Source organism: Cyclopterus lumpus, chromosome 16, assembly GCF_009769545.1.
Source record: "Cyclopterus lumpus isolate fCycLum1 chromosome 16, fCycLum1.pri, whole genome shotgun sequence".
Taxonomy (NCBI): Eukaryota; Metazoa; Chordata; class Actinopteri; order Perciformes; family Cyclopteridae; genus Cyclopterus; species Cyclopterus lumpus.
The window spans coordinates 5,004,033-5,015,309 of NC_046981.1; positions in this window are offsets into that span (position 1 = coordinate 5,004,033).

The following is an 11,277-nucleotide window of genomic DNA, read 5'->3' on the forward strand; positions in this document are numbered from 1 at the left end:
TGGTTCTTCAATTTTCCCGAACCAACATTTCTGAAAGTAGTCCCACCTTTTTCAACTCAAAAAAATTATCAACTTCTTTCTCTCTGAATTATCAGGTTCGGACTAGATCTCAAACTAAATTATCAAGGATCAGATTAGCAATCTCGAACTCCGTGTGAGGAACAGCTTCTCACCCCGTGGGAGGAATCAACTATTAAATGCGCTTCTGTTGTCCAACGGAGTCTTAATTACTCGTCCAATCCCATCTATTTTAAATTATTTATCTCTTAATTTATTTATCTCTGCGGATTATATTATATGTAATTGAGCACTCTATGTTCTTTTAACTATTTCAAATCCTGCTAGGATCTGATTGCGAGCTGGTATTAGTCTGGCTCTCCTCTCTTGCTCGAACACCTACTGAAAGAGGAAATGAAATCTCTCATTTCTTCTCAAAAATATTTGCAGTTAGGTATTTTGTGCCATGACATATTTCAGCTATCTTTGACTTAATCGTCCGATTAGCCCTCTCGACTATACCCTGTGATTGTGGGTGATAGACTGCTCCGTGTGGCGTGTGTAATTCCTAGGTGTCTTTCCACCTCTTGTAAGTGTTTGTGTGCAAAGTGTGTGCCGTGGTCAGACCCTATTCTCCTTGGAACTTCATATCTCGGGATAAGTTCCTTCTTCGGCCATTTTAAGACTGTCTTTGAGTCTTCTTTCTTGCAGGGGATCGCTTCCACCCATCGGGTGTATCTGTTCGATCATCACGAGTAGGTATCTGAAACCTCTCTTCCGGTTTTCTGCACCCATATCGGTGTAGTCGATGCATATTTCTTGAATGGAGCATCTGGCACTGGGACTCTCCTTGTGGACATTTGTATGGTCTTTTCATACTAAAATCATTGCAGGTGGGACATTCATGGTGATGAGAGTTTCACCATCTCAGTCATATGGGGATGCCACCCAGAGGATGGAAATTTCCTCCTCTGTTCTTTTGGGATTCACGTGAGAGGGGACCATGTGCCTGTCTGATGATGTCCTTGACACATCCTTGCAGGTGCCACTATGCCCATCATGTGATCTCCAGAGTCCTTTCTTTTGGACGGCTCCATTGTGTGTCCACTGATTCTGCTCTGCTCTGCTTCTTTCTGCATGAGCTTGATGTCTTCTATTCCGAGTTTTGGGAGTTCCGGTGCGGCTATGTCTGTCCTTTGTTTCACATAGCCTGCTGCCTTCTTTGCTGCGAGGTCAGCGGCTTCGTTGCCTTCTGCCACTTTTGTCTTTGTGGTCTGGTGTCCTTTACACTTCATCACTGCTACGTGTCGTGGTAGCAGGATGGCTCTCAGTAATTGCTTCAATTGACTTTTGCTTTTGTCAATGCCACTACTTCTGCTAGCTGTGCAGATGCTGGCTGTGCGATGATTTCCGCAGAAATGGTTGATGTCTTTTCTCTTGTTGCTGCACGACTGAGTATGCGGCAATATTTCCATCTTCACATTAAGTCCATCGGCCATGTCGTTTGGCTCGTATGAGACTGATATGTAGCTGTTGTAAGACTTTTGAAATCTTATCTTGTCATTGAGAATGCACTTGAGGTCAACTAGGCAAGAACTCCATGTTCTGTGTTGACCTTGAGCTCGAGACACATCACAACATGAGCAGTTTTCTCAATTGCTCTTTCAGGACTGCCAAATCTTGTGCAACCTGTTTTGACCTTTTCGATGTGGTCTAACTTCGAGCTGTCGTACATCAGGTCTCTCTCCTCCCTCCCTTTTTCTGAAACAAAACAGCGGAAACTATCCCGCTTGATTCAGAAACATCAAGGTGGAAGGGCCTGTTGTAGTCAGGTGTAGACAGCTTTGAGGCTTAGCCAACTTCTTGTTTGGTCTTTGCGAATGCCTCTTCTGCATCATTTGTCCATGTGAGCAGAGCTTCCATGTTTCGGCTTCCTGCTTCAGTTTGCATGTCTCTGAATGGCTGTGTGAGAGACGTGAAGTCAGGAACGTAGTGTCGACTGTAGCCTGTTAGGCCCAGGAATGACAGCATCTCTTGTACTGTCTTTGGTTTAGCTGCACTCAAAATGGCCGACCTCTGTCCCGCAGACAGAGCGCACGAGTCTCCTGAGATCAATCGTCCCAGGAATGACACTGCATTTTTGCAATCTGAGTCTTTGAGCGCTTCACCTCATAACCTGCTTTGGTTAACAGCATTAGGAAGGTCTTTCGTCACTCTAAGACAAATTGCTGCAGTGGGTGCAGCTTAACAGCAGATCATCCACGTACTCTACAAGTACTGTGTCTTCCGGTAATATGAAGTCTTTGAGGTCTTGCTTTCAGGGCTGGATTAAACAAACCCGGGCTATCTCTGTAGCCTTGTGGCATTACGGGTTTGGCACTTGAATGTTCTGTGCAATAGTGGCTTTGTTGATGGTTCTTAGGTCATGAAACCATTCTCCAGCCTCTGTTACCAAGATTTTTGGACTGGTAATTCTGTGTATTCCAGTTGGACTCTGCGTCGATGAGTAAGCCTGCTTCATACAATCCTTGAATTGTCTTTCGAATGCCATCTCTTGTTCTAGCTGAAGCGGATATTGATAGCGCCAGACCGTGTCTTGATCTGGTTTCAAAGTCATTACCACGTTATGTTGAGTGGTTGTGGCCAACATCATAGTCTCCTCTTGACCATATTTGTGGTGGCACTTCCAACATTTCATCATGGAGGGATGATTTGAGTGTTCCCTTCCATGATTTCTGTCAAGGTCAAGTTGTCGGAGTTGTCCCTTGGAATACGAGTGTTGCTGTATCCTCCAATAGTCACCATTGGGGGTGTGGGACAGATATGGGGATTTGGTTGGAATCCACCTTTCTTTTGAGACTCTCCATCATGGGGCCAATATGTCTTGCTTCATGACCTGCTCTGATCAGTAGTGTGATGTGAGGGGCAGAGTCAGGTCGCAGTGCATACCAGTCTCTTTGGTCTGCAGATAGTAAACATTCAGCTGCAACTCCTTCTTTTCCTACAATTATGGCTTCTGTTCTGATGACTTCAGCTTCACCCTCCTTTTCTTCTTAGGCGGCGGCGTAGTTGTAGGTGCAACGGTAGGGATCTTCTGGCATGACATATGGATGTTGTGTCATAATCCATGGCATCTATGGCACAGGTGATGATAGGTTCTCGCCCATTTGGAACCATTATTCACTGCGCCGGGCCCTCTGGGCCTCTTCATAGAAGATCCACATAATCTTCATCCTGCACTATTCTTGCAGGCATCTGGTTCTGGTTTGGAATGTGTCGTCCAAATCCTCCTCTTTGTGGGCTTCCTCTGCCTCTAGCTGCATCAGGACGACTGTAACATTCCTCAGCCCTGTGCCCAAGTCTGTCACAGATACGACAAGGTTCTCGCCACCTGTCTCTTCTGGATCCTCTGGACTTGTCTCTGTCTTTCTCCTCTTCTTTATATTGGTCCAGGGCTTTGCCCACTGCTTCCTGGATCTGGACGACGAGGTTGCTAACAGCAGCCATCTGCTTTCGCGCTTATGGGCCGTGCTTAGCAGCCTCTGTGTCCTCTTTTGCTATCTGTAGCTTCAGGAGTCTCATTGACAGCTCATCTTTGGTTGCCTTTTCTTCTTCATCATCCTCGTGGTGCTGAGTGATGTGGTGTGTGTGATGTGTTTCTTCCACACTTCAAAGGTGGCATCTGTATGCCCATCGTATGTTGCTCACGACTCAACTTGGCCGGGAGACCTGCTATTACAGCAGCCTTCCACATGTTCAGGTATGTCAGGTTCCTGTCATGTCTGGTGCCTGTAGCTGATTCCCAGGCGTCAGCTGCTTCCTTCAGGTACACCATGGCTTCTTTATCTGACTTTAGCTTGATGCTGGCTAGGTTGGCCATGTCGGGAGTATCTCTGGGATTATATGGCTTGTATTGAGGTGTGCCATTGCTCAATGTCATGATAGGTGCCTGAATCTGGCATTTCCCTCTTCTTCTTCACAGCACACTGGGCTTGTTGCTGCCACTGACATCTGACTGTGTCGTGGTGGAGGCTTGTAGCTTATGCCTTCCTTTGCTCTCCTCGGGAGGTGTTGTCGTGATCCCTGGAGGCTGTCTCCTCCTCTGCTGTCTTGGAGGCTGTCTCCTCCTCTGCGCCAGTTGCATAGCACAGTTAATTGACCGGAAAGGTCAAGCAGGGCTCCTCTTCTTCTGAGATAGGGGTGGAGGGGGTTGGGGCCTTGAGTTGGCTCCTCTTCTCGCTGAGGTGTCGCAGTTGGCCATGCGATTAGAATGGAGGCTCAGAGCTGGAGGTGGGGGCTCTGAGCTGGAGGTGGGGTGCCACCAGGACGCAGTCCATATGCGTCCATCGCCTGTTTTTCGGTTAGGGATGGCGTTAATGAGCGAGGGAGTGGTATCTGGGTGGGACCTATCTCCTATTTGTATCTATTGGGACGCCTCTGAATTGGGGAGGTCATGACTTGGTGCCTCTCCTGGGCTTCCTCCTCTGCCTTTCTTAATGGTAATGTGATGGACTGACGTTGTCTTTACCCTGTTCTGACAGCTCTGCTTGTGACAGTGCACCTTCCTCTGCCTTTCTTTCCTCTCTTTCTTCCACCATAATTCTCTTCTCATTAGGTCCCTGTCTTCCTCCTCTCTTTGCTGACTTTGTCTAGCATCCCTTTCTCTGCCCTTTTCTCGGCCAGCTAATGCCCTCTGCAGCTGTGCGACCTTGTTCATCAGGTCTGCGACTGTTCTGCTTTCTGTGGAGTCAAACTCTACACTGCCTCCTAATAGTCTCTCTACTGGGGCCATGGTGTGTGGAGCTTCTCTTTTAAGTGGGCTGTGGGCGTACGGGGGAGGGTATTAACATATTATGGGATAGATGGAAGGGGTGGGAACTGGGGCTGATGACAGAAGTACAGGGGCTGTCTCCATTGACAGCTCTTTATTCCTGTTTGTTTCTTCTTTGGGGTCTTTCGGGGTGTTGCTTCTTCCTGGCACCTCCGGGCAGTGTTGTCTTCATTCACCGCTATGCCATGTCGTGGCAGTCTTGCCTACACAATGGCTTCATTGGTTCTGGTGACGTCTGCTGATCGGGACGTGAACCAATTTTCCTCTCTGTTTGTCTCTCAGCTTGAGCACTCTCATCAGAGTAACTTCTGGTCTTCTGTGGGCCCCTCCAGGGTTGTTACGTCAAGTAAACCCTCGGTATGACATTGCTGAACATATTTCCTCAGCTTCTTATTCAGTCTTTGGCTTGAACTATCAGGTTCATAGCAGCATAGAGGATGTCTTCAATCCAAGCGACCTGAGTCTTGATTGAAGTTGGCTCGACATTTTCCGAGAATGGGTACTGACTGGCTTTATATAAGGAAATGTAAATGTAGAAGGAAAAATAAAATTTCAGATTAAAATTTATCCAAAAAATTAAAAATTAATTTTTTTGAATAAATTAAAAAATAAAATATTTTCACACTATGTGTCTAACGTGCAAGTGTGATGCGATTGGGAAAAATATTCAAGTTAGGAAGGGAAAAAAGTTATACACTGCAATTGGACAATAATAGGTTAGACAAAAATGGGAAAAAGGTGTTACTTTATGCAAATGGTTACAACGATTACGTACAATCCACACAGCCAAGCACAAAGAAAATGATACAGCCTTCAGCTGTCAAAAATGGGAAAAACTTGTTATTTTATGCTAATGACTCACTAGGGGCCCAATCAGTATAAGTGGGACTCTGTCCAACACTTTATACAGGCTTCTCCTGTGTACTTTTAATAAGCAAATTATTTAACAGGGGCCCATTGGTATAAACGGAACTCTGTTCTACGCTTATACAGGCTTCTCCTGCGTTTCAACCAAATCAATGGGAAAAAACTTTATTTTAAGCAAATTTTTAACAATTACTTTTAACCGCCAAGCATAAACAAGCAAATGATGATCACAAAAACTGCCAATTATGAGAAAAGCAAACGATAAAACAATTACTTTTAATCAAAGAATCGTCAATAATGAAAAACAAATGGCATGAGAACCAAAACCGCCAATTATGAGAAAAGCAAACGATAAAACAATTACTTTTAATCAAAACCGGTAATGATGAGAAATCAAACGATATGTCTTAATCAAAATCCGACAATCATGTGTAAAGCAAACGATAAATCAATTACTTTTATTCAAAAAACTGGCAATAATGAGAAAATCAATTGCTGTAATAAACTGGCAATACTTAAATCAAAAAGAATAATGCATCAGTGGTTTATCACTGTCCTCTTTCACTATTCAACGTTTGCCAATAAGGTTAATCCCTAGGGCACTCCATGGGGGGTGGGGGGGTTCAACCACTAGGTGTCAAACCTGATGGTGAATGGCTTTCACTGGCAAAGACGTGTATTCTAAACACTTGTGACCCACATGTGGTCTTGCAGGGGGAAAAAAAAAAAAAAAGGTTATTTTATAACCCTTTGTCTGTGTCCTCTGATCTCCTTTTCCTCTCTTCTCTCAAAAAGGTTTAACTACTTATTCATCAGGGGCTCAAAATGGTATAAGTGGGATTCTATTCTACCCTTATCCTGTCTTCCCTATGCTTGTCTCTTCTAATTATGGAATATATATATATATATTTACAGTATTTACAACAATAGCACGCTGTACTGCATAGAAAACTGTCCCAAAACGGTCCCAAGGTAGGTGGGGCTCTTGCTCTCTTCACTCTACAGACCTGTTTGTAACAACTGGTTTATCACGGTAACTTATTTATCTTATTTCTTACAATAGCCCATATCAATTCTTGCGCCAGTCTTCGCTGGGGGACTTGAACCCTCCACGCTGCTAATCAGTCGCGTCGCGGAACGATTTATCTATTGTGGACTACTGGACGTTAAATTCAATGTGCGTCCCTAAAGAGTCTAAGGCGGAAATGTTTGTAGCGGACAATAGATTATGGCGAATAGCTTCTACGTAACGCTCACTAACTCCTCACTGTGGGGAGTTTAAATTAATAAACTCCGGCAGGCCGCTCTCACGGACTTCAACTCTTTAGGAACAATGCGGCACTATCTTCGCGTAACCAGTCTCGTTCAATATGCTCGTGCGACTTACAACAGAAATACACACATTTAACAGTACAACACAAAACAAACATAAAAACACTAAATGAGCATCATCTTCACCACGGACCTAGCTTAGTCCTTATTCTATGTCGTGTTTTCACGCTAAATGTTTTAGCCTGGTCCAACAAGCTCCGCACCAATCCACACGCTAAAGTGTCTATATTAAGCTATGCAGGATTCGATGAAACAGGTTCCAAGCTTACCGATAATGAGTTGGCCATGGTGTGGAATGGCGTGGATCTAGCGGGCCCAGTTCCTCAGCCACGAGGCCACAGCAGATCACGTCAGGGTCACCAAATTGTAAGATTCGTGTTCAAAGCTCCGGGTCCCGTGGCCGCAGGAAATTCAGGATTCGAGTTAAAGTTTAACAATATTTAATGGCAAAGATAATACTCATGTAGCGTTCACGATCGTGGGGCCAGAAAGGAGGAACTCTCCACAGACGGAGTGCAGCTCCCAGGGAGCCACAGACCGGGGCTGTGTCGAGTCTCCAGACCAGTAGAACCATGTCCCCAGAACAAATGCTCGGCTATTAGTATGGTCATGCAAATGAATTCACACCTAAAGGTTAGTTCCATTGGTCAGTTCAAAGGATGCCGCCATTCTGTTCGCTACGCCAATTAGTAAACAGGCGAGGTCAAAGCTCACTCTTCCGGTCAAGGACAGGAAGTTCCCCTTCACAATAAAACCCTATTATCCTGCCTTCCGAATAAAAGCAACACATTAGGTTTCAATCGGCATCCATTTTAACTATTGTCTAAACAATAAAACATTCATTCATTCTCATGCATCACACAGTTAATCATTACATTTGTCATTAAAACAGAATAATAAAACAGTGATCCTCTCTTATGTTTCATAATACATTCCTCCAGAATATTCCTCATAATATCCCAAATTAATTATCATATCTTTCTTTATGTATTAATTTAAAACATAAACTTCTCTTATCTACATGTGCAAATATATATAAAATCCACTACAACCTAACAAAGACCATTACCTCATAACTTTTGAGTTCAGACTCCCAAAGTGTACGCCGTTAGACAGAAGTTTCTACACCAGATGTCTAGCTGACAGTGCTGTAGCTAAATTTAAAGAAGCGATTCCTTCTGCATTCAACTCACTACCACGTCTCAATATAAAAGAGGACTCCTTTGCTAACTTTAGTCCGTTCCAGATTGATCATCTTATCGATAGTGCTACAGGCTCAGAGAGAGTGACACTAGACTTGATAGCCCCTCTAAAAAAGAACACAATAAAACAAAGGAGGTTTTCTCCCTGGTATAATCTTTAGACCCGCAAATTAAAGCAAACATCACGAATGCTTGAAAGCACACGGCGTTCCACAATACTCCAGGGGGTTCTCCAATCTTCCGATGTTTGCGTCACCCAGGTACGCTTGGACCTCCACTGTTGCGTCCGCAGTGACTCTCTGGAGTTTGGACACGTCCCATTTCTTCTTCCAGTGTGTGGTGTAGCATTGATAAAAGGGGAATTACTTTTGACCCGGACAATCTCTTCTCCTCTGACAGCTCAACTGTGGCATCATTAAAAGGGGACAACACTTTCAGACTTTTCTGCAATAATGTCAAGACACTGAACCCCCATTTGTTCCCATTTTACAGTTCATTACAAAGTTGGAGAAACCAATAGGAAAAAGAAGAACAAACTGTTTTAAGGAAAACCAGAGAGCAAAGGATCTGATCTCTTACCGTCTATGTATCTTTCATACACTTTTATTCAAATTGTATTTGTAATGGCAAGGTTACAGATGGGTGTACCTGAGAAAACAGGAAAAATTATGAGGCAGGCCAACTGCTGTATTTTTTTCCTCCTTTTCACATGTCAAAAAGTACAAAGTAGGCTTATCTAATGAGGTAAAATGCGAATATACAAAATTATAGCTATCTTAATTCACACTCTCCTATTTCATTATTATGTTTAAATCAACATATTTGGTTTCATAACTTGGTATAAAAAAAACAGTTTAGCTGTTTAATTCTTATTGTGGCCTACGTTAAAGACGAGACTATTGCAAATGGCGGCCCTGCTCAGGTAAGAGGGACTACCACAGGCTAACTGAACAGACAGCAGATGGAAATTAGTCTCTCTGGCTCACTTACAGTGTTACTGTTTGATTGGTGTGCATTGTCCCTGCAAAATAGACCGCAATTAAAAAAAAGTAACATTTATTTAGCATGAAAACAACTCATTAAAACATCCAGATGATTCACTTAATTATGAATAAATATTTTACGATGTGCAGAAGTCAGAAAACACCTGGTGATGCACTGCTATGCTATCATATCAGTCTTAATCCAATACTCACACAATCTGCTTGGTAAACATTGGTCCGCAATTTATTCATATGGTAATTGGTGCACTTGACATGTTACTAAGCAGAGAAACAAATAATAAATTAAGAGGAAGGCAAACATGGCTTCTTCACTCAAACTCTTTTCAAACTACAAGAAGACCAGAATCTCGAGGCGAAACCACAGCGCTGCACTGTCACCTACTGGGCATAGGTTAAAATACACTTCTGAGGAAGTTGGTATTATCGATCCTTCTATTTCCGCACGGTTATTGTCGACTAAGACAGTACTAATGAAAGTTCAGGAAATTACCAAATATCACAGAAATTCCTCATATCAAATAAACAATCTCAGACAGTGTGGATGCTCTCAGTTCAGGGGTCAAGCTGGTAAACAGTTTAAAGACAATCTCAGGGAAACCAATCTACAGACAAACACTCCAAATACTCATATACTGATGTACAGCACTATAGTACAATCTAATATTTTAGAGTAAAACAATAAAAATGTCCAGTAAATGGGACAGTCTTGCTTGGGGAACAATATTCCATACAATACAAACTATAGCCCTGAACATTATAAACTCTCTATTTTCTCCACAAACATACTTTCAGAATGTTTGTGTAAACATTTTTTTGGGGTTGTTTTGCACACTGCAAACCTTCAAAGATGTAAATATTTTTTCATATATTTTTTCAAACTTTAAGCCTTGGGACCCAACTATTTTTGCATGACTGATAATCCAAATGGTGTGACCCACCACGCCAAGGTTACATTCTCAGAAGGATCAATGCAGTGTTCTCACTGTGGGACTCACATCCACCTGGCTTCCTTTCCATCAGCATTTACATATCACAAAATTAATCATTTGCTGGATTTATTGGTTCCACGTGCTGCAAAATTGTTCCCCCCGATAACTGCTAACATCAATCTAGCAATCAGCCCTTGTTATGCACTATCTAATGGAAGTTAAGAGGACAAGACTAGTAATGATAATAGTGAATATTGTTACGCATCTCAATCTGCAAAACAATAGTTATGACAACCAATGCACATGCAGTATTATTTGTAACACTGTATAACTCGATTCATACATCGTATACATACATAGCAGTGTGTCATCCTCAAGTTGGCACTTGTTTTTCACAGGCCCTCAATAAAGACAATAATGTGTTTTGTTAAAGTCATTAAAAGCCATAGCATAAGATGTGAAAACACTATTAATGTTAAAAGAAACTCGAGAAAAAAGGCATTTCAAAATGTCGTAAAATATCAGAATAGTATGTGAAAAAAACTATAGTGAGTCAAACTATATCTTACAAGTCTCAGTATGGTATGTTAAACAAGTCTGAGTATAATGTCTTATTATATTATTATGCCATCTTCCTGTATTCTGTTTGATGCTGCCTGTATCAATAACTCAGCGCAAAATTCAAGTAGAATTATTTAATCCAACTACTTCTTTCCCTTTTTATATTCATTCAAAATTGTCATAATTTTGAAGATTTATTTCCTTTTTTTTTCCATGGCTGTTCTTGAATTCAGTTTTATTGTTTGGAATGAGCAACTACCAAGCCTAGTCCTGGCTGTTTGATGTCCGGACAGGAAAATAAGACGGATGAAATAAGACTTCAGGCTAACCCAGCAACAGGAGGTCAGTGACTACATCTTTTCAGAGAGCTGGCTTCATTGTGGCTTCCCGAGTCAAGGTGCACTGGACAGAGGACGAGGGGGTGGACTCTGCGTTTACATCAATGTTGCTTGGTGCTCAAACAGTCGAAGTTCAACGACAATGTTTTCTTAGACTTTCTCACAAACAGACCCCAGGCAGTCTTCATGTTTGAGCTTTTCACGGGAGCCCCCCAG